The sequence below is a fragment of the Arvicanthis niloticus genome, chromosome 3, assembly GCF_011762505.2.
Source record: "Arvicanthis niloticus isolate mArvNil1 chromosome 3, mArvNil1.pat.X, whole genome shotgun sequence".
In the NCBI taxonomy this organism is placed as follows: Eukaryota; Metazoa; Chordata; class Mammalia; order Rodentia; family Muridae; genus Arvicanthis; species Arvicanthis niloticus.
In genome coordinates, this window is record NC_047660.1 from 101,561,631 (window position 1) to 101,585,911 (window position 24,281).

Consider the following 24,281-nt stretch of genomic DNA (forward strand, 5'->3'; position numbering starts at 1 on the left):
AAATGCCCACAGACACACTGATTTATATAATTTCTAAATTGAGACTCTATTCCCAGTTGATTCTAGATTGCAACAAGTTTACATCGACAACTAACCATCACAGCAGCAGACATTTCTTATAGGGAAAGAGGAGAAGTGATGCCTGTAAGCTGACGAGGCCAGTGCCTGGAAGTTCATGACCGGGAACTTTCCTCTAGCCTGACTCCAGGCTTTCCACGACCCCTCCCCCAATTCCTATCTCAGCTGTACGCATCTCTGCCACCCTCCCAGCGCCATGCCTACCTCTACTGGGAGAGGACAGTCATAAGATAAGAAATGAGGTAAGAGATATAAGGACCAGGATGAGGGTGCTGAGGACACGCTGGGTACAAACTCGGAGGAAGTCCCAAATGAATAAGTAATCAAGACAAATATTTCAGTACATTCTTTTAAAAAAAAAAATGAAACCAAAGTACAAAAGATCCCTGACAATAGAATACATATTTTGAATGAAGTCAGAATTGGTCTTAGCCAATCTACCCTGCCCTCCAGCTCAGTTGCTCAATGGAACACTGAGACCTGGTCCCCAAGACACCTCATTTTCCCAGAGTCAGTAGTTGTCACCAACGCTACATAATTCAGGCATTTCTAGATGCTAAGGACCCCAGAATGTGACCTAACCCCAGAGTTCTAGGTGTACTTGAACTTGGAGCTTGAGGTTTTAGTCAACTCACTTAAAGCAAAGTTCCCAGCTTTCCCCACCTCCGTAAACCCAGACCCTGTGACCCCTGAAACTGTTGTACACGTACCAAATAAAGCAGCCTGACACCTTAGGAAAGGCTGGGCTTAAAAGGTCTGCCCTGTCCGGTGCTAGCATCTGACACCCCTTCACCAATTCACAGAGAGGGACAGAGCAGCAGGGACAGAGAGCTTAGTATAGCCATTCAGAGTGGGAGCTGATTGCCTCCCGTGAGCCTGTAACCTGCCAATGGGACTCTCTGGTCAGGAGAGAGAAGGTGAATAGAGGTCTCCTCATGCCCAGCGCTGCCTTAAGGTCCTCTCTTAGAAAGCTCAAGGTATCAGATGGCTCCTGGCTTTTGGCTCCTTCTCAAGAAAATTTAAAAATTACCAGTAGAAACTAGAGAGAAGTTTAAACATTGTCAGCAGGTAGATACCGAATATTCAAGGGACAGATGAGTCTCTGTAGGTCAGATTTATCTTGACGGTATTCTTTAGGGGCATGGAATACCATGTATTTTTTAATTATGCTATTTGGATATGTTCTAATTAAAGAAGAAAATTACCCTACTCTTAGAGTATTTTGACATGTTCATTTTTGCCCCTGGTCTCTAGGAATGGAGTAACTTGGTTTGGTTCAAAGCTGCTGCCACCAGGCATGGCTGCTGTCAATGTCACTTTAAGATTGCAACATTGGTTTGGTGACCTTCATACCAGTTCGCTGTAGAAACCTTAATCTCTCTCCTAGAGGGGGAGGGGGGAAGCAGGCTTGACAAAGATTGGCCTGTGGTTGTTTGTTCTTTTAAAACCCAGTTTTCCATTTACCTGCACTTATGAACACCTGGCTTAATTTGTACAGGAGGATAAAGTTCATTATTGCACAACTCAGAAACTTATTTTTGAGTTTTTATAGAAAATGAGCAGAAGCGTCATTCAGTGTGCGTGGCGGAAGCCCTTGTCAATACACAAAGGGTGGGACATTTTAAAGAGAAAGCAGAGCGTTTTACACATAACATAGAATGAGTACCTAAGTGTACATACAGAGGGGAGCGGGTACCATTGCTCGCCCAGACTTATCTCCCAGACTTTGCCGCACATATCTGAAGGTAGGATAACATCAGGACAAATAAGTTTTAAGGAAGTTTGCTGGTGTAAGTGCAGGGTCTGCTGTAATCCAGCTGGCCTGTTACCTGGCCCTCGTCTGGAGCTCAGTACTTCATCCTTACTTCCCTTGAATTAGTACCAATACTTTGCGGTTTATAAATACTTATCTTGTCTCAGAGTTGTGCTTATATAGTGCACCTCTGAGTCTGGGGGTGTGCGTGCGTGCATGCATATATGTGTGTGGCTGTGCGTACATGTGTGTGTGTGCATGCATGTATGTGGATGTGCGTACATGTGTGTGTATGCATGCATGTATGTGGCTGTGTGTACATGTGTGTGTGTGTGCATGCATGTGTGTGGTTATGTGTACATGTCTGTGTATGTGGATCACAGAGACAGACACCAGGCATCTTCCTCAGTCACTCCTCACCTTAGTTTTTTGAGATGAGGCTTCTCACAGAAGCTGGAGTTCAGCAATTTGGCTAGGCTAGCTATCTAGCAAACCCCAAGGATCCCCCAGGCTGTGCTTTCCCAGTTACTGTCATGGAGGAGAGAATGTGTGTGTGTTTGTGTGTTTGTGTGTTTGTGTGTGTGTGTGTGCGTGCGTGCGTGCGTGCGTGTGCTGTTTAAAGAATTAAGCTGAATTTTCAAATGGGAAATACTGAAATCAAATTATGACATTTTACTCAAAGTGATCTAATTCCTTTTCCCTCATCATTATAACTCATTGCTAAGATTAACATTTCTGCAGAAAAATGTTGCCAGTGTATTGCTTTGTTTGAGTTATGATTTCCCCACAGGCCAAGTGTTTAGCTAAAAGACAAAATGAATATTCTTTAGATTGGGCCCATTAATTTGAAATGCCTTTGCACATCTCCCTAAAACCTTTCGCCCGGACACGGTGTCTGGAGACAAATATCTGATACTGACTCTGTCACTGAGCAAGTTAAATGTCCCACTGCAGGTTCGAGCTGTGGGACTAAACAGTGATCTGTCACCAAGCAGGAAAAGGAAGTTAGGTTTTTTTCTCAATGAGTCTAAGTGCAGCCCCGCCAACTTTCCTTGGGGGTGGTCTCCAGCATGGGACACTTGCTTGCTCCTAGAGCTGTGTCATCAAAATGTCCATTTCTGACAAACATCAGGTCAGTCTTGCATGTCTAAACGCACCGCCCTGGTTTCAGAAATGGGTCATACATATGGGAAGCCACAAAAGAGGCTGAGAGCAGATTTAAAGAATGAAGATTCATCGAGTGTTTTGTTCTGTGCCTGCTGAAACAGCTTGCCTAGCAGTCATGGTGGCTTCTACATGACCTCAGTTCCATGTGGTTCTTTCTGTGCTTTGGGGACCAACTTTACAGCCACCTGTCTGGGACCCTCTTGTACTTTCTAGCAGTCAAATCCAGAACTAACTCTGCCCTGCCTCTACTCTGACCACCTGTTCTGCTTTCCTCCATCTGTTTTACTGCTGTCTTTGGGGTTATCCTGGATGCTTTCTCTCTGGTCTCTGAGCTCACACCTCCCCCCCACACTTGTGACACCCATTTCACCTGCTGCACACTGTCCTTTGGCTGTCATCTGCTAGTTCACCTTCTCCTCTCACTCTAAAACCAGTTGCTGCTGTCCTTTCTTCTCGGAGACAGTTTTTCTGTATTCCAGAACTTTCTGTCTCTTGACATTTTAATGTGCATTTTTGCCATTCAATCTGTGCTTCTTGCAAATGGTGAAAGACCAAAGTGTTTATTTTCCTGCGTGTTTTGTAAATTCCTGGCAGATGCTTAAGGGTTTTGTCTCAGTTTGGGAAATGTTGTCTTGGGCCTAGCCCTGTCCGGCAAGAGACAGACCAGCCATTTCAATGAAGAGCTGAACACTGAGGCTGTCCTCTGTGGAGAGCACTGTCTGTTATCTTTGTACTTCGCCTTTGATCATTGGTAGCAACAAGCTGTAAACAACGCCCATATCATTGTCAAGGACAGCATTCTGTTACTCCTGCTGTACATTACATTCACGCCCACTGGCGGTAGATGCCATTGGTGTTATTACTATTATTATTTTGGGTGTCGTTACTGCCTTTCTTAGTTAAGCAGACTCCATTTTTCAAATGGAGAGGTGTTTTTTTTTTTTTTTTTTTTTTTTCCAAGATTTTTTTTTCAGGCCTGGGGACTGAACCTGGAGCCTCAAGCACGCCAGGTCAGCTCTTTATCACTGAGCTCTATATCCAGATCTTTTAATTTTCTCAGTTGTTATAAGATCTCCTAAGTTACCTAGGCCAGCCTTAAACTTGCTGTACCATCCAGGTTGGCCTTAAGCTGACTGTTCTTCTGCCTGATCCCTGGTACGCTACGGTGATATGTGAGCACCACCACACATTTCGGGCTTGATCTTTGCTCTTATGATTATCCTGATGTTTGCACATACCCAGGTTATATTCTTCCCTTTGGTGATAAATCACAGATGAAAAATGAGAGACCTTGAGAGACTTTTGGTACTCCTGTGTTTAAACAAGCTGATGGATGATTGGTCAGGGAGGAGTCAGGGCTCTCAAAATGCTCCATTGACAAGCTCTGTGAAGCCCCTTCTGGATAATAGTGGGAAATGCTTTTTTTTTTTTTCCCAGCCTGGGGCCATTGGCTTGGCTGTAAGAAGCAAATGCTGCCGTTTTGCTGTCCAAGCTCCTGTGAAAGCACTGGGTACCTGCTCAGTAGCTCATCCTTTTTTCTACATATCTACAGAATACTGACACCATACATCCTAGGCACAGAGAGTATAACCTCTGTGTCTCTGTCTCTGTTTCTTTGTCTCTCTGTGTCTCTGTCTCTGTCTCTCTCTCTCTCACACACACACACACACACACACAGAGAGAGACAGAGAGAGAGAGAGAGAGAGAGATTCAGAGATGCTGTGATGAGACCCATGACTTTATATGCTAACATAAACAAATTAATAAAATAAAGGGAAGGAGAGAGGGAAGTAGAGAAAAAGAAGGAAGAGAAAGAGAAAGCAGAAAGAAATAGGCAAACCAAACTTCTCTTGACTCTGTGATGTGACTTCTCCTGCAGGGCTTGTTCCCAGGAATAGGGGCTCTTGGTCTTTTGATCTTAGTCCTGTGTGGTTATCATCATTGATTTCAGAGGAGAGGGTTGCATTGTCATGAATCACATACACACAGGGCAACCATAAAATAGAAGTCCAAACAGCCCCATGCCACGCATTGTATGTCTGAACACTCGCTGTCCACTGCCCACTGCACTTTAGAATTAACATAATTAATATAACAGTAAGTGTATTCTCTTCAGAGCCAAACCCTCTTGTTCTTGCAGAGAGGGACACAGCACAAGACAGCTCTCTCTATGTCTACAGCAAATTCTAAATGAACTTGCTAGACTTGTTGAGATTGCTCCAAGTTCAAGAGTTAACATTTGAATCCTGGTTATCATTATAAAATGGTGGACTATGTAAATATGAATGAATACTTTAAGTGGATCTGTGGGATTCCTTGTGGTAGTGTGTTACAATAGATAACACTTATTAAATGCTTCAGGTTGCTTCTCTTCTTGAGTATTTAAAATAAGTGGATTCTCACTCTTAAAATTCTATTGATCTGAGCTGGAAAAGATAACCGTAAAGGTGGTTGTCCTTTGTGAATTTCAACATGCATTGCCCCTCAGGCAACTCTGGTGGTGACCTAGGAACCCTACCACAGTGCTGTCTGCAACAATAAGCTTCATCTCTCACTAACAACAGACTTTGTTGTTCAACTTAGATACCCAGACTGCCCTGTCTTCCTTCCTAAAACATCCGGTTTGTCATAAGCACATGCATTTTCTGTCTAGGGAAGTATTGCAGAGTTGTGGGGTTGGGGACAGGGAGTTGCTTGCAGTCTTAGTACATGACTGGTCCTGGCAAGATAAATGAAGTTATCAAGAAGAGAACTCTCAGCTCAGTAAGCCGCAAGTGTGGCAGGAGTGGCAGGGCTCCATTTAGAGTGGGGACTCATCTTGTTTCCGCAGAGTCTAGCCCAGTGCCTGGCACATGCTAGGCCAGCAAAGCCATAGACATTTACTGCTGTTAACAATATTGGTATAAACAGACATGCGATGGTTTCTGTGGTCAACTGTATGCGGGAAATTCTGTATTAAGAAAAATAAACCAGACTTCTTGACTGTAAGACTATTGGATGTAGTGCTCAAGCATGCTGCCTTTCCAAGGGGTTGACACAGGATATTTGTCCAGTCTGAGAAGTCTTTAAAGCTACAGGACTTGGGTTGCTATGAACCACTTGGGGAAGCTTTGGCAGAAAGAACAAATGCCTTTTAGTGGTGATGCAGTCGTAGTCAGGAAGGCTGTGTGGGGAGAGCTCTAGGTTCACTGGCAACTCTGTTCATTCCCAAAGCAAATTACCACTTAGTTAGGAGCTTCAAATAGCACACAGTTGTTAGCTGGAGGTTCTGAAAGCGAGAGCACTGGCACCAGGCACTCCCTCCAGGGGCTGTGGAGAAGAATCTCTTTCTTTGGTGTTTCCAGCCTTTGGAAAGATTTGTGCCCTCCAGCTCATGTCCTAGTATTCTTCCGATCACCTCCTCTCTGTCCAGTTCTGGTCTCTCCTTTCACTTTCACTTATAAATCCCTGGGATGACCTCTACTGACCTAAATAACTCATGGTGAATCTCCACCTGGACTTTTCGCCGTATTCGTGTCTGTGGTCCTTCGCCATGGAGGGTCACTTCTAAATTAAGGATAAGGTATATGACTGTCTCTATAAAACACTTTCAGATACACCTACCCACATGCAAGAATTCAAAGGTTTAGATTTTGAGAGCAAGCCTACTGGCCTACACTTATAATCACAACTACTTAGAAGAGTAAGGTAGAAAGATTTGGTAGCTCGAGTTCACAATAGACTACAGCTGGAGACCAGGCCAACCTAGACCCTTTAGTGAGACCCCCTTCCTCAAAATAATATAAAAAATGGGGTTGGCAAGATGACTGAGCAGGTAAGGTTCATGTCATCAAGTCCAACAACCTGAATTTGATCCCCAGGACTTGCATGGTGGAGGGAGAGAACAGGTCTGTTGGCCTCTACAACATTCACACCATGATATATGTGCCATGCTCACACATACAAAACAAATGAATACATGTAATAAAGTTGAGAAGGTAATGATAATGATAGAAATGAAGACAAATCACTAAAGTAAAAAATAACTTGAAAAGCGAAGTTAGGGCTAGGGATACAGTCCAGTGGTAGTTATACACACACACACACACACACACAGTTGCCTGGTGTCTACAAGGGCTGAAAACAAGCAAGCAAATAAATAAGAACAGGTATGTGGATTTGGTAGACAGATGCTACTCTGTTCTAATGGGAGCAGCTATGAGCTCCCGCCACAGCAACATCTGGGACGAAGCACATTGCCTGCCATGGCTCCCGGCGGCCAGAGGTCCTTCCAGCCCTGGGCTGCAATTGCTTTGGTGCACTCAGACTTTTAACGGTAGAAAGGTGGACACAGGCAGAATTGAACAGGGAGTTATGAAAGGGTGAGAGCTGGTGAGAAACCAGCCACTCCCAGAAGAGTGGGCTTCTGGGAGGCTCTGTTTAGAGACCAAGGTGTCTAGTGTCCTTTGCCCCCGTACTTTGCTCTGAGCCTGTGCAAAGGTTATCATTAAGGTAAGTGTGTCCTTCTATTCTAAAAGGCATAGACAGTGTTCCTTGACAATAGTCTTTTTTTCGTTCTTTAGTAACCGTTGTTACTGAGTTCCCCGTTAAGCTCGAGCATTACTTTGTCTGGTGTTTAGAGAAAGCTGTGTAACGCCGTGGTCCTTCTGTGTACATATTGTTCCACCACAGCCTCACTACTCTGCTCCAGTTAAGCCTTCGCTCCTATGTGTGCTTAATCCTTTCAGAGTGTCTGGCAATGCATTAGTCACCAAAACATACTTATTTAGTGACCTAATATACTACTGTATATGAGGACATAAGCTGCTAGTTGATTGCATTTCCTCACAAAGTGATGCAGCCTTGAACAGCCTGGTACCCAGATCTTGCCACCTTCTCAATGCTTCTCCTAGCGTTTCTGAAGCATGTGGTCAAAGGGCCTGAGCGTGTCTCCTGCTCCCTGTAGACACTTCCTCATACTCTGCTTCTCCTCATGTTCAGAAGCGTTCATGTTTGAAGACATCCTATATGCTTAGCGGAAACTTACACATCTTTTATAACCTTCTGATTTTAGTTCTTTATTCATTAATGTGTTCAAATGTTAATGTCTTGCTTATGAATCATCTAGGTGTGTGTTTTATCTCTGCGACTTACTTTTCTAGTTTGGAATATTTTGCCTAAGAATTTCATGAATTCATTGTTTTTAATAGCTGAGTAGTACTCCATTGTGTAAATGTACCACATTTTCTGTATCCATTCCTCCGTTGAGGGACATCTGGGTTCTTTCCAGCCTCTGGCTATTATAAACAAGACTGCTATGAACATAGTGGAGCATGTGTCCTTGTTATATATTTTAGACCTTGTGGAACAGAGAATCAAAAAGAAAAGTTATGACTCTTGTATTGTTCTTAAATGTGACCAGTTATTTAGACTCAATCATGGACTGGTCTAGAAATTAATTCAATATTGGAAATAACAGTCTTCATTTGGAAGTCTGGTTCTGGACATTTTCAGAGACATATATGGAAGTTAGCTGCAGTTCTCTATGATGTTATGTTAGCAAGAGATAAAGTTGGGGCAGGATCTGGATTTCAAACAGGTGTTAGCACATGTGTTAAGGCTCTTTTAATTGTCAAGTTAAAAATACTTTTGTTTCTTCTACAGTATTTAATGTAAGTTGCATTGATTTTACATCTTCTAATTGTGTTTGTGGTTTGAAATCTGGCATGTCAGTTATGGAGGTCTATCAACCAGCTTTTGTTTTAGTGCCCTGAGTATCACAGAACCTTGGTATTCTAAAAATAGCTTGCAAGTATTGGAAGAAATGAGTCAGGCTTTAAGCAGAAGCAAGAAGGTAATGGGCTTGATTGTTGCTGGTATAACAGCTTTAATTACATTAATTATTAACACCACTGCTTCTGCAATTGCTTTGACACAAGAAGTTAAGACAGCTACTTTTGTTAATTATTTATCAAAAAATGTTACAAATGTGTTGAATATAAAAGAGGATTTAGATAGGCATTTGGAAGAACGGGTTGACACTTTATCCTATTCAAATTATTGGAAGGAGGTTCACAATTTAAGCGTAAGGAGCTATCTCGAGTGTCATGCCAACTACCAGTGGATTCATGTTAGTTCTAAAATTTACAGTAGTAGTCAATGTAATTAGGAAAAAGTTTAAAGACATTTGCAGTGTATTTGGCATAATTCTAACACAGCTCTGGATGTTTTAACTTTACATAGTGAGCTTATGAATTTAAAGAATGCTGCTCTGCTGAGCTTTGATGCGGTAGATAATGCTGATAAAATTACCCATGTCCTGAGGTCAGTATTTCTATTTTGGTCAAGCTTTAAGAATGGTATATATAGCTTGATCATGCTAGCCCTTTTTGTCCTGGGAATACTTTTATTCCTGCCAATTGTCTTGTCTTTAACAACACCAACATGTTTGCAGCCAAAGTACATGGCTTGACCCTGAAAATGGAATATTGTCCTTTTGGTTTTGAATATTACCCTGTCTTCTGTGCAACTAAAGCTCATGTTTTTAACTCTAATAAAGTCGGTCATTATGACAGATTACACTGTATTTATAACTGGAAATGTGTTGTGTGATATGAACCTCCTTTTATTTTTAATGATCCTTTATAAACGTTTTAAAGTTAGAGTTTTTACCACTTAAAGTTAGTTTTAAAACATAGAATGAGGCAGCAATACACTTCTAACTACTCAGATATCGGGTAACATGTATTGGACAATTTCTCTTTACTGATCCATGATTAGATTGAATTTCCTTGAGTCTGGAACTGCATTTCTGTGTATGGGCTGCCCTTATTTCTTAAGCCATTCTCGGGCACCGAGAACCATATTATGCTTTGTATGGCCTGTGACAGTTTGTACAGAAAACTTTTGTGTATGACATGGGCAGCTGCCCCAGTCATTAGTCTCTCTTTGGACTCTTTGGCTGTAATTACCATTCTTCAGCCATTCATATTTAAAAATCTTAATGTACTGTATATGGAGTTGTGTATAAACAAGTTATCTTATAAGTGCTTCTCTGCAAAGTCTTCAGTCTTTCCACAGTTTGCCTTCGGCTTTTCTCTTGAGACTTGAGAAAGTACTGTTCTGAGGAAGGACTCCAAGGTACCTAGTAAACTGTTTTCTTGAGCAGTCTGTTGTTTCTGGGTATCAAACTTTTTTTCATTGCATTACATTCAAAGGATCTTTCTCTCTGGTGTTTATAATTGGTGTTATATGAAAGCCATATATTTTTCTACTTGAAAATAGAAAATGTGAAAATGGCTTTCATATATGAAAGCCATTGGATTTTCTTTTTGTCTTTTTCATGGTATTTATTTAATTATAACAATTTCTTCATTTAATTCTCCTGAATGACAATAGTAAGTAATCATTCTAACATTATAACAAAATAATGATTCTGTTATCTCTCCAACAAACATGTCTCTTCATTGATAGTGTTAGCCAGAATTTCTATAGCAAGTCAAAACCCTGGATTGTATTCTCATCTAAATTTTGGTTTAACAGTTTGTCTGTCTGTCTGTTAAGACAGCCTTTTACTATGTAGCAGTGACTAACATGGAACTTATTATGTAGGCCGGGATGGCCTCAATCTCACAGAGATCTGCTTTCTCTGCTTCCAAAGTTCAGGAATGAAACATTATGCTAACACCCTTTGAAACAATGATTGATTTTGTGATGCTTGTTTCTAACTATACTAAAGACATGTTATTGAATTGTTCTGATAATTTTATTAAATAAAATTAACTTCAAGGCATTAGAAAATTTATTTTTATTATTTTGGAAGTTTATCGTCTATGAGGAGAAGATGCTGTGTGTTCTAGTTTCATCCTGTTGCTATGATAAAAACATCCCAACAACAAACAGCTTGGTGAAGAAAGGGTTTATTTGGTTTATATTCCCAGGTTATAGTCTGTAATTCAGGAGGCAGTTCTGTGACTGAAAGCACAAACCCATGGTCAACAGCAGAGGCAGAAGGAGGCATAGCTCCCTGCTCATTTGTTCTCATGTAGCCTTCTATTGCCTTCTATGAGTCAGACCCTCTGCCTAGGGAATAGTGCTGCTCACAGTGAACTGCATCTTCCCAAGTTAATTAACAATCAAGACAGATTCTCAGATATCTTCAAGGGCAGCACAGTGCAGTATATTTCCTCATCAAATTCTCTTCCCAGGTGATACTAGGTAATGTCAAGTTGACAGTTAAAACTAACATGGAATCCAGAGTATATTATATTCATGCAAACAGAAATAGACTTCAAACTTACCACCTTCTCAGAACTGTTTAACATTGAGCCGATTATTTATCTTCTTCCAATTTTAAGGTTTTTTTTTTTTACTTAATCATATTAGTGTATTGTGACTACACAAGAGACTGGCTTAAGATGCGCTTGAAACCCAAAGATGCAAGTCTTATGTTGCATTTTAAGTCACTGTGCTAGTTTGTCTGTAGTTTGTGGAAAAAATGCATTAAAATATCAAAAATTTTAGTATTTATTTATCTTTCCATCCCCAGAGACTCAGCCTACACAGATTCCCCTAACCAACTACTATGTTTTAGTGTTTGTTTCAGGAACTGGATCTATGGCTCAGTGGTAGAGCAATTGCCTAGCACATAAGTCATGAGGTCCAATCACTAGGACTGTTAAAAAACAAAAAACCAAAAACTATGTTTCTGATTATACCATCAGTTTTAGCTTTCTTAATGATCTTTGTCTTCCCTGTGAGCTTTTGAATGTGAAAAGGATGTTAGTCACACAAGGATTAGAAGTGTTGTCTTTTTCTATGCTCTAAGACCCACGGGAATGATACTAAAAGAAACTTTTTCCTAAATTATTTATGTAAGGATGGCTCTTGAAACAGAATATGCTTCATTTTTTTTTTACAAAATTCTCTTGTTAGTTTTTGTATTAGCTTCTTCTTCCTCCTGTGTCTCCTTTTCCTTGACCACTTTCTCTCCATCCTCTTCTTCCACCTCCTTCTCTTCTTCCCCTTATTCAAAACAGGTGATCTATTTGTTGTTTTTATTTCTACTTGTGTCAATTTTAGATACTTCATATTATACTTAAAGACTGATCTTTTGTTACTAGTTTAAAATACAAATTAGAACATAGGATTCTCTTAGATTTTTATAAAAGAGTTTTAAGTATGTAGTCCTCTCTCTTATTCTTAGTTTTTTAGTGTATAGTTCTTAGTGTGTAGTTGTGAACTACTCAAGAAATGAGTTTCTATTGTTTGATATGTGGTGTGTGTGTGTGTGTGTGTGTGTGTGTGTGTGTACATGCCAGGATATGAATGTGGATGTTAGAGAACAACTTGACAACTTAGGAGAGCTGGTTCTTTTCTTCTCCTAAGGTTTCTCAGGACCAAACCCAGGTCACTCGGGTCATCAAGCATGAAAGCACACCTGAGCCATCTCAATGGCCCTGGAGCTGCTTTCTGCCCCTCACTTCTGTAGCATAATTTCACGTTGATAGACATATTTGATGTGATTTTTATATTATTGCCACTAGCCAGTAATAGGTACTCAAAGGTTACCATGTAGAGACCAATTGGTACCCAGGTTCTTTTCGAAACATTGAACTTTCTGTTACCAATGCTCATCTGTTCCCACTTCAACTCTGCCACCAGCACCAATGTAACTGTCAACCAGTCACTTAAACAACTCTGATAGTGAGAATATGAGGTAAGGACAGAACCTGTCTAAATAGAGTGGCTGCCCATTGCCATATTTGAGAATGCCATCACAGTCCTCTTGGGGTCCTGTCACCACCATGATCATGAATGAACAATTCAGACAAATTGAACATGGAAGCATTTCATTCATAATGTTTGGAGCAGAAAACTGTTCAGCCATTGAATGAACCTATCTGAACAAAGGACACTATAGACACTTAAATTTTAGAGGAAACTAGCCAACTGTAGGAGAGGAATTCAACTCCTCCTTTGAGAGAAACATTAATATTAAGTCAGATGTTTTTGTTTAGTAAGGATCTCTAATGAGGCAACCGTTTTGATTTTTCCCCATTAGTGGCATGTGAGGACATGCTATCCCAGTGGTCACAGGCCTTGCTTTTCACAATCATCACATAAAGTGAGATGCCAGACATAAGTATGAGTCACAGATCTGTTAGGTCATATATTCATCTTGGTCCACTTAAGATGATGCCCTCTGAAAGTGCATGTTTTGTAGAATACACTCTCTACAACATGTAACATTTCCTGTTCCTCCTTTAAGGATGAAGTTCAGATCATTCTGTATCAGACCACAGAGGACTTCTTTAGATTCTTTCCCTATGATAGTTCCTCAGTACATCTCAGCTGTAGGAAGTCATAGAGGAATCCCCATCTGCTTATTTGTCCACATTCTACTCTTGGTAGTGCCTGGGAACATCAAGAAACTGTTTCCTCCCTGGTTATTTTATATTATAAACTATTTTATATAAATTCAGAGTCAGAAGTTTCCTGCAATGACTTGAAGCTCAAACTGCTCTGCTCTGTAGAAGACTGCCTCCAACAGGCAGCCTTGAGTGAGAGCTGATACTGGGAATTTGCTGCCAGTATGGGAATAAGAACCTCAGGTTCATAATTGCAGAGTGACATATTGCCAGCCCAGAGAGAGCTCAGATCTCAGATGAGTCTGTAGCCCAGATAAACCTCACATTTGGCTTGATGAGACCTAAATAAGGAAAGAGTTTAGGCAACCTAAGCCACAGAAACTGTGAGGTCATAGCTTTGGGAGTTTAAGCAGCTGAGATTAATGAGTGGGTATTGCCTGTGCAATGGTAGATGGCTCACAGTCACTCATTCGCCTGTATCCTCTTATTCCAGATGACAATTTTAATGTGATTCATATTTCATGTGTCTCCATCTGGAGCTCAGTTCATCCTTGGCCATCCCAGACTTAGCACCCACTTCCCCAAGGAAAGAAAGTGACTGTTTCATTCTAAAATCATCTTCAGTGTTCAGATTTATGTCTTCTCGGATTATATTTATTTATAACATGGCAATTGCTTTCGTAGTCTCTTTTAAATCTTAATAAATGAGTAAAATGAAACATTTTATATGTAGTTATTTTGAATTCTTGAAATTTTAGTCAATGAAAATGTAATTTTGACTGAATAAATTAACTCTATCATTTGGATTGGATTTTGACAATAGTATTGATTAAACTGTGTGAGCATCTAATGACTCTTGGGAGGGTGATCTTATGTGCTGGACTGTGAGGGTTCACTCAGTCTTACCAGGGTCTTATTTTGTATCTATGATTCTGATGCCAATATAGACAGTATCTATATTGAAGTTATTAGAGACATGAAACATGGTTGCAGGGAACATGTTTTTATAACAGAATTAGACACCACAAACATAATTTCTGGTCAAAATAATAGATCCTTGTTAACTTTTAATTGGCTGTAGAAATCTGTTGTATTTTCTTACTTTATTCTTAGAGAACTAAGAATGTGTTCTGTACCTCCTCAGCTACATCAGATACTTGAACATATCTCAAAACCTCTATGAAAATCCATATATAATATATATATATATTTATATATATATATATATATATATATATATATATATATGTCTTAAATACTTTAATTATGTCTAAATTACTGACAATGCATACTACAGGTTTTTATGTTGAGTCACCACCCTGTATTGCATTATGGGATAATTAAAGAAAAAACTTTGTACATATTCTGTAGCAATATGATTTTATTTCAAATGTTTTTGATCTATAGGTACAGAAGGCTGAGTCTACTTAAGTTTTTTTTTTCCTTAAGACAATCTGGATGCTAAAAATGTGGCAAGATAGATAGTCCATGCAAAAATATGTAGATGAATTGTTTCCAAGTCAGTGGAAATCAGTGAAATCAGGATTTCTGTCACAGAGTTTATTTGAACCATGCAGTGGGTTTTAGTCTGCATGTTTTGAACTGCTGTGCCAGAGAAAAATAATGTTCCTTCTTTCTCCCATGTAGGTGACGTCTCCCTTGCAGGGTTGGGAATTTCTGGGTGCTTCCCTAAATGGGGTCATGGTCAGATTGAAGTAGGAATGAACATGGAATAGGATTGTCAACCATGCATACCATGGAGTGATGGAGCTGTGTTTACTTAGATCGCAGAAGAGAACATGTCTAATAGTCTTCTTGCTTCTGACTTTAGAATGAATTCTCCAGGGAAGCAGAATCGCTTTATTAAAGAAGTTACTAGAGTATAATAATAGCAGAACAGACTGAGCTGCTTCTGTGAAGGGATCACACTTGTGCATGTCTAGCCAAGGAAATAATGAGTGACCCAAAGACACCAACACACATGGAGGCCATGAAAGAAGCTTAACAATGCAGAAAGTCAGAGGTGTGGTTCAATAGAGTAGAAGGGAGTAAACAAACCGAGATCTCAGCTACATGAAGGGATGTTCCGCTCTGGGATGTGTATAGAGTACAGCTCTTGTAGAGGGGAGAAACTGATGGAAACACGAGCTGTTTAGATAGTGCCCAGACCCTGACCCTGGGCTCCTACTCCTGCCTGTATCTGAGAACAGCCTAAGCCGGGGCCTGCCTGATGCTTGCCATATCATGGATCCACCCCCTTGGTGATGTCTGCTACTGTCTGAGTGCACATCACTTCAGAGCTCCCTGGTTACCAGCCTCGGCAGCTCACCCTACATCACTGCTTTCCTTTACCCAGCCCCAGCCTGCTTCCCTCACTCCCTCAAGAATCTCTCCAAGAGTCTGACTTACATAGGACTTCTCTCTTAGGCTTTATTCATGGAGGTCCTTGCTTGAAACAGCCTTTGCTTTTATTGGGGGAGTATCTTATACTCAGTCCCTTTCTCTGGCAGCAACTTCTCCTTCCCTTCTGAAGTGGGCCAACTTGCCATTCCTTAATGGTTTATTCTTAGATCCTCCTGTCAGCATCGTCTCCAGAAGCTCAGAATTCCTTCTTGGTTCATTCAAAGTCCTCTTCAGAGGCATTGGAGATGTTTCTCTCCCCACCCCAGCATCCATGATTTCACAGCACTTGTGGACTCAACTTATTCAGGAACATGGGTTTGCCCATATGCTCATACTTGCACAAACACATGCATGAACACATGCACACAAGCATGTCCATGTATCTTTATTTTCTCCCTCATGGTGATGGAAAGATTGATGTCATGCCCCAGCTAGCAGTGTTCCTGGGACTCGACAGAGGAGCATGAAGCTTACTCAGCATCCACCTACTTGCTCCTAAAAGCTCCATTTCTGCCTTATGTGCCTGCTCCTTTGTTTCTCTATGCAGACCTCCTTCTCACAGGTCATGTGGCTGACTATCAACTGAGTAATGTAGCAGTGGGAGAGAAAGTGACAAAGCGGGGTGCTGAGGTTTGGGCTGGCTCCTGGTTTGGGACTCTAAATTGCTGAGCTTTGCTCCTGCCTCTGGAGTTCATCTGGGTACCCCATGACCTTTAATGATGTCATCCATCTTAATCAGTCTCTTCGCATAGGAACTGAGTACAGCCACGTGGGCCCCACCCCATGACAAGCTCATAAAGAGGGGTGAGACAGTCCATCTGGGGGCATCTTAAGAGTGGTATCAGCCCCCGAGAAGCAGGAGACATTAGTCAGCTGAGGTACTTGGTATGACAGTGCCTGTGAGGAGCTTGTACAATGGAAGCAGATCTGAGGTGTAAATGCAAATGAAAAGGGATGTTGATGTCATCAGAGGGGCACCAGCTTCTGGGAGGGTTGAAGGGGCTGCTGTGCTGTGCTGGGACTGTTGCTCTCTGGGCCCCAACATATGCTTCATTTTTACACTGTCTGTATTGGGGCTTGTTGGCATCTGGGATCATGATGAAATCCAGAGACACAATAAAGATCTCCATGACTTTTTATGTTCAGGAGAGAAAAGACCCTGGTCTACACACTCATGATTGACCCCAGGACTTAAGAATTTCTTTAGAGCCAGCCCTACTATGGTGCAACTTAGGGTAGTGCTTTCCAGGAAGACTTCATCTTGAAAGTCCTGACTCTAGAATGGGAATATGAATCTGCTTTCAACATTGAGTAACTGCTTCTAAGATCACAATGTGAGGAGCTTCTCACGGAGTAAAAGCTTCCAAGTGAGTCTTCCTCAGCACAGTCAGAAAGCTTGATACATGGTTAGATGTGAGTTATCTCCCAGATCATTGGATGGTCTGAGCACAGAGAAATGTTAAGTTTTTTTTATATCTGGCCCCAAGAGTGAAGCTACAAGCCACTCATCACTCCAGTCTTTCAGTCAATCACATAGATAACTAAATAAGAAACTTGTATGTCTGTTTATCTACATCTAAGACTTTATATCTGCATAGAATTGGTACCCTCCATATGGCCACAGGGAAGAACTTGACCTTGGAACTCTGCCTCTCTCTTAAGCTCTGGATTAGAGCTTGTCTTGTTTATTGTTATAACCTGCACTGTTCTTTCCCAAGGACTATGGGGGAACATACAAGTTCTCACATTCCCCCATCCCCTGCCCCAGTACTGGGCTATCCTTTCTGGCACTCTGTAGTGAGAATTTTGATTCTTTAAACATGTTAGGAATATGTTTTTGTTTTAAGGCCAGGTATGGAATATGAGGCTGCCTTAGATTGTCCACAGGAACTGACTGTGATCTGCCTCATGCTCTATTAGGGGTGTGATTTTTCCAGCTGCAGATAATTTCTGCAAGTGTATGATGTCTGGAGTTCTGGGGATTTTTGAAAAGTATATAAACGTTAGAGCCCTGAGAGGGGCTGTGGAGGCTGCTGCTCCCCGATACTGCTGGATGCTGGTGGTTTATTGGAGATATCCTGATGAGGAAGATCAAACATGTCCCAAAGAACTTAATGCGCCTAACTAACAGGAAGTAGTCTAATGAGATAGCCACCCTGTTTCCCCTCTATCCTTCTTTCTATCCTACCTGGTGTTGAAAGGTTGGAAGGAATAAAGGTGGAGTATGGTAGTAGAGAAAAGGGAACCCACAAAGTAGCCAAAAGTTCAGCTACAGGACTTCACCTCTTGCCATTCTGTCTGTGTTGTCCCTGCTGTCTCCCGTCATATTCCTTATCACAGGGAAATGCAGAGCCTTGTACCTCACTCCATGTATGTTTTGTTGGTGGTGCAATTATTTTATATGCCCCTCCTTCTTCAAACAAGAGTTCTGTTCTTTTGTGTCTCCCCGGGGGCATAGGGGTATATCTAATCCCTTTCTTAGTGCATAACTGTTATTTTTACTTCTGTTGCAAATTCCCACTTCCTGGCCCGTGCTCTCTGGCACATTTAATAATTATTATGTATATAAGCACTTAGGGCAGTTTTGTGTTTCTATAGTCTTGGGTTACAGTTAATTTCTACTTGTGTGAAAGGCAATGAATTATACCATGGCCTAATCAGTGACTCTACCAACAGAATGGAGAAGCTGGGAGCTGGAGGTTGGTGCCACTGCAGCATATGTGTATGCAGCTCCTGACTTCTGTTTTGTCCTGGCCACATGACTCTCTGTGTCCTATCCTATCTTACTCTTTCAGTTCTTTGGGGGCTGATACATGTATGATGGGTGTGGGCATAGCTGGCTTCTAACTGTTGTCATCTTGGGAACACAAGAAAGTGTTGATTAGACTTTTGGATCCATGCAATAAACATGCCTATTCTGTGCACAAAGTATGTCAAGCCTTTCAGGAATCCTGTGATCAAGTTAAGGAGAGAAGACATGTTCATCTCCACATAAGCATACTCAGGAGTCCTGGTTTGGGGTATTATTCTTTGTTACCTATTTCTGACCTTGGTTCATTGGACCATATTGCTTCCTTTGACCTAGCCAACCATCCACAGCCATCTTTGCCTATTGGATTTCTGTGATGTCATCTTGTATTGTTTCTCCCCACGTCCTGTGCACACTAGTGCTTGCTTCCCTCTTTGTGCACTCAGATGTCAATGGTTTGGTTCTTTCCGTTTCCAGGTTTCTCTTCACCTCTATCTTCTACTGTTTCTGGTTAAGCACCTGTAGTCTTGCCTGGCCTCTCTTCTTGTCCTCTTCCTTGGGGTGGTTTGCCCTATGCGTGTAATCAGCTGTTATAATTTGGTTTTCTACTCTTTGATACAGCAACATGACCAAAAGTGACTGTGGATGGAAGGGTTTGTTAGACTTACTTGTTCTAATCACTGTCCATCATGAAGAGATGTTGAGCAGGGACCTTGGGTCAGGGACTGAAGCAAAGGCTATGGAAGATTACTGCTTACTGCCTTACTCCCTATGACTTGTTCAGCGGTCTTCCTTATGTAGCCCATGACCACCTACCCAGGGTGGCATTTCCCACGGTAGGCTGGCTCCTCCCATTCCTTTTTTTCCTACTACCACTTCAAGAACAGACCATTGCTGTGTCCCACATAACTCTAATGATTCTTTCTGCTTCTAAAAATTCCAATATGAACACACACATACCCATAAGGCCAGTTGTCTCTTTAGTGACTAAATCCTATACCATAAATTATCCAATGTCCAGTATGGAAGGCATAGAACTGACGTAGCCAGTCTTTACCTCATCTATTGCTGTTGTCTGTTCCCACTGCCATGCTACATACAGAGTCTTTCCTGTCTAGGGAGATATCTCTCTGCCTTTGTGCATGGCATCTGTCCCCCTCAGCAACTTCTCCTCTGTTCCTTTACCAGCCATCTTGTATGTATTTCCATGGTCAATGCCATCCTCTCTCTGTATGTCACCTGAGTGCTGTTAGAGTCTAATCATAGCATCTTACCCGGGGATGAGGTAAAATAAGTAAGAATGTGTCCAACTTCTAGAATTCTCTGTGGATGGCCAAGTTCCTTCACATGGTGATCTGCCCATGGTGATCTGCCCATGGAGATGCGTGGGGAGTCTGTGTTCTCTGGCATTCTGCCGTCAGTTCTGTTTTGGTCATGTTTGATCCCCACATACCATTATCTCCACCTTTAGCAGCAAGACATGTGTGCCAAGTGTCCCGCTTTGGGGAAGGATGAGGGCTGGCATTGACAGTGATGGCCACCCAGCCCTGATGGCTAACCAGCCCTGCTGCATGAAAAGGGAAAGAGTTTAGGGACACAAATGTACTCAGAACTGGGAGCTTTTGCTTAGAACATCCCATGGAAAATATTCAATATCCCATTTTAAGCACACACTTAAATTAACAACCCCAAATCCTCTTATCTTCTTCCCTTTAGAAGATAAAAATTATGATCACCTGATTAGTCGGTATTAAGAGTAATGATGAGCAAGTGATTCTGGAGAATTCTGAGCTAGCTACAGGTTGAAGGGTCATGAGAAAGGTTCAGAGGTATGGCTCAGACACCTAAGTAAGCATGTGATCTTTGAATTTTAGGGCCGGCCTTTGGTTATTGCTGAGGAATGCAGTTCAAGGGTGAATGGCTACTGTTAGAACTTTAGGACTCCACAGTCAATGGCAGTGAACCCCTGACTTCTCTCCATTCTACCTCAGAATTGATGATCTAGGCAGAGGTCTAAATGGTATATAGTGAAGATGTACTTCTCTTGGGGTGAACTAGGTAGACTCCAGCATTACAGGAGTAAAGAGCTAGCCTTCAATGACTTGCATACAAGCCCTTTAGGTGGTAGCTTCATGTCACCGCTGTCATACAGCCACAGGCTCAGTGGCTTCAAACAGATGCTTTTAAATCTCATGGTTGTGAAGGTCAGAAGTCAGAAAGGAGTGTCACTGGACTAAAATGGAAGTGCCTGTAGGTGTCATTTCTTCCTCAGATTCTAAGGGACTGCCTGTTTCCTTCTCAGCTTCTGAACTAATATACTGTTTCAGATGGGATTCTATGAAAATCACACAAGAAAGGCCAGTACAAGTTTCTTAGCATCTATACCTGCTAGTTCATCCAATTTACCCAATTTATGAAGTCACTGTCTTTGCCATCCAACGACCCATTCTGCCGTTCACTTTCCTGTGTTCTGCTTAGAAGGAACCTTTGTAGTAATGCTAACTGTGCCACATGATCTAGGCCAGCTTCACAGAAAGCTCCTTCATTTAATGCCTTGGTAAAAATGCTACCCTTAGGGGATAGAACATGGAATGGGGAAAAGTTGCTGTTTTCACACACAGCTATTATTGTAATGCCCATTTTATAGCTGAGAAAAATGTAACCTGCTTCCCTAGCAGGAATGGGAATATGCTAAACACACGTATGTTGTTCCATTTGACTGTCAGACTATTGAAACAATGGATCCCAATCAATTAGAAATTCCTGCTGGAAGAATAAAAAAGCCTGAGCTAGTCAACAAAGCCAGAAAGATACTCTGCACAGTGCTAACCAATTACTGTCAGACTTCATTGCAAAAGAGACTGGAGCCTAGACAGTGATGGGTAGACCACACCTTGACTAGAACTGCTTCGCTATACAAACCTCCGACCCTTTATTTAAACCTAGACCACGCGACCAGACCCCAGCAATGAATTTGAGGGTGACTGGATCTTTGTCCTTCTTTCACAGGAAAGGAAATATTCCTTGCCTGCTTTTTACTATGGCTCAGCTGTGTCTTTGGCTTCCTGAGGACGATGGCTGAGCCTGGCTCATTGTAGCTGCCAGGGCTAAGGTGCTGATCCTACTAATTCTGGTAATGAAACCCAAGAGAGGTTCCATAGTGCCTACTAAGCCTGTAGTTACTGAGGAGCAGAACCTTTCACTCTTTCCCACTAACTATGGAACAGAGAAGATAGGAAAAATAATTCATAAGACCAAATTCAATATTCTGTAGTGTTGTTATGTTTTTCAAAAATTAAAATATATGAAGACTATACGGTCTGTTATAAAATATGACCATGCCGGGCAGTGGTGGCACACGCCTTTAATCCCAGCACTTGGGAGGCAGAGGCAGGCGGATTTCTGAGTTCGAGGCCAGCCTGGTCTACAGAGTGAGTTCCAGGACAGCCAGGGCTACACAGAGAAACCCTGTCTTGAAAAACCAAAAAAAGAATAATAAAAAATAAAAATAAATAAAATATGACCATAAGGAGAATGGAGGTTATAAGAATTTTAGAAATATGCCAGTTTTTCACAGATCTAACAAATTCCAAGAATGTAGTGAGCCACCACCCAGTGTTAGTCATCTGGATATCTTCTGTGAACTGATACTTTAATTTTCAAAGCTTAAGTCAGCCTCAATACATTTCTGCCCATTAGCAGTGGGTAGTCACTATATATGCAGGAGATATCAATTATTTTAAAGCTTCATGGCATTTCTCCAATACTCGCAGTTGACTACTACAAACTCACATTTATGTAGCCCCTCATATGAAGTGGTGCCTGCACCCTAGGCTCAGCACTCAGCTATAGGCAGTTCTGTAGAGTTTTGAAGATTTCTTGTAGAATAGGATTCCAAGAACTATATGTGACATAGCATATACTTCGAAGAGTGCTGAATCTGGAAGGAGATTACCTGCCCTTTATTGGACGCTGTACCTCACTATCCATACTCAGTTTACAGGGAATCACAGAAAAACTGCACAGACCAGCCCCTTGCCAGGCAAAAATTCAAGTTTAAGCTGTATTGTGACTGACAGTTCCCTCAGATACAGTCTATCACCTTGACTTGTTGATCAAGGCCAGTATACAAACTCTGATTAACAAGACCCGAGTTCATTGTTGTCTTGTCTTGCCTTGCCTTGCCTTGCCTTGCCTTGCCTTGCCTTGCCTTGCCTTGCCTTGCCTTGCCTTGCCTTGCCTTGCCTTGCCTTGCCTTGCCTTGCCTTCTTCCTTCCTTCCCTTCCCTTCCCTTCCCTTCCCTTCCCTTCCCTTCCCTTCCCTTCCCTTCCCTTCCCTTCCCTTCCCTTCCCTTCCCTTCTCTTCCCTTCCCTTCCCTTCTTCTCCCTTCCCTTCTTCTCCCTTCCCTTCCCTTCTTCTCCCTTCCCTTCCCTTCTTCTCCCTTCCCTTCTTCTCCCTTCCCTTCCCTTCCCTTCCCTTCCCTTCCCTTCCCTTCCCTTCCCTTCCCTTCCCTTCCCTTCCCTTCCCTTCCCTTCCCTTTTCCCTTCCTTTTCCTTTTCCCTTTCCTTCCCTTCTCTCTTTCTCCCTCTCCTTCCCTCCCTCCCCTTTCCTCCCCCTCTCTTCCCTTTCCTCCCTTCCTCCTCTCTCTCTCTTTCTCTCTCTCTTTCTCTCTCTCTTTCTCTCTCTCTCTCTCTCTCTCTCTCTCTCTCTCTCTCTCTCTCTCTCTCTCTCTCTCTCACACACACACACACACACATTTTACTTCTGAATACACTCTGCACATTCTGCACATATACCACTTATGGAACTCAATAAGAAGTTAACACCAACTTTAGGGGGAAATTCTCACTGTAGGGATGCTGTATGTGTCCATTTGCCCTTGATCCTATTCTGGAATTTTGAATTCAGTGTTTAGAATTTTTTAGTCCTATTCAGTTCTTTGAATTATGTGTTATCCATAAATATTCTTTTCCATTCATCAATATATACATTTTATATCTCAATATTAATCCCCCTTTTCTCTAAGTTCCCCCTCTCACAGATTCTTCCCCCTTTCCTCTCCTCTTCTCTTCTGAGAAGGGGGGAACCCCCCACCCCCCAGGTATCACTGCACCATGACATATCAAGTCACTGCAGGACTAGGTGTATCCTCTCTCACCGTAGCCAGATAGGGCAGCAGCCCAGTTAGGGGAACAGGATCCACAGGGGAACAGATTCAGTGACAGCCCCTGCTCCAGTTGTTGGAGGACCTGCATGAATATCAAACTGTACATCTGCTACATATATGTGAGCGGTTAGGTCCAGATGGTGTATGCTTTTTAGTTGGTAGTTTACTCTCTGGGAGCCCCTAAGGGTTCAGTTTAGTTGACCCTCTCGGTCTTCCTATGGAGACCCTGTCCTCTTCAAGTCCCTCATTCCTTCCCTCAGCTCTTCTACAGGACTCCCTGAGCTCCATCTAATGTTTGGCCATGGGTCTTTGCATCTGTTTCAGTCAGCTGTTGAGTGGAGCCTCTCGATGGACAGTTATGTTAAGATTCTGTCTGCAGGCATAATAGAGTATCTTTAGTGGTGTCAGGGATTGGTTCTTACCCATGGGATAGATCTCAAGTTGGGCCAGTCATTGGTTGGCCATCCCTTCCTCTCTGATTTATCTTTGTCCCTGCCCATCTTGTAGGCAGGACACATTTTGGATCAAGATTTTGTGGGCAACTTGCTGTTCTTGTCCTTCACTGGGAGTCCTGCCTAGCTACAGGAAGAGGCCACTTCAGGATATATATCGCCC

At 42.0% G+C, this 24,281-nt stretch overlaps 1 protein-coding gene across 11 annotated transcripts in view; it reads left to right on the top strand.

Annotated features, from left to right (window-relative positions):
- Window positions 1-24,281, top strand: part of Thrb (thyroid hormone receptor beta) — a 327,549-nt gene that overhangs the window by 32,342 nt on the left and 270,926 nt on the right. The window lies entirely within an intron of this gene.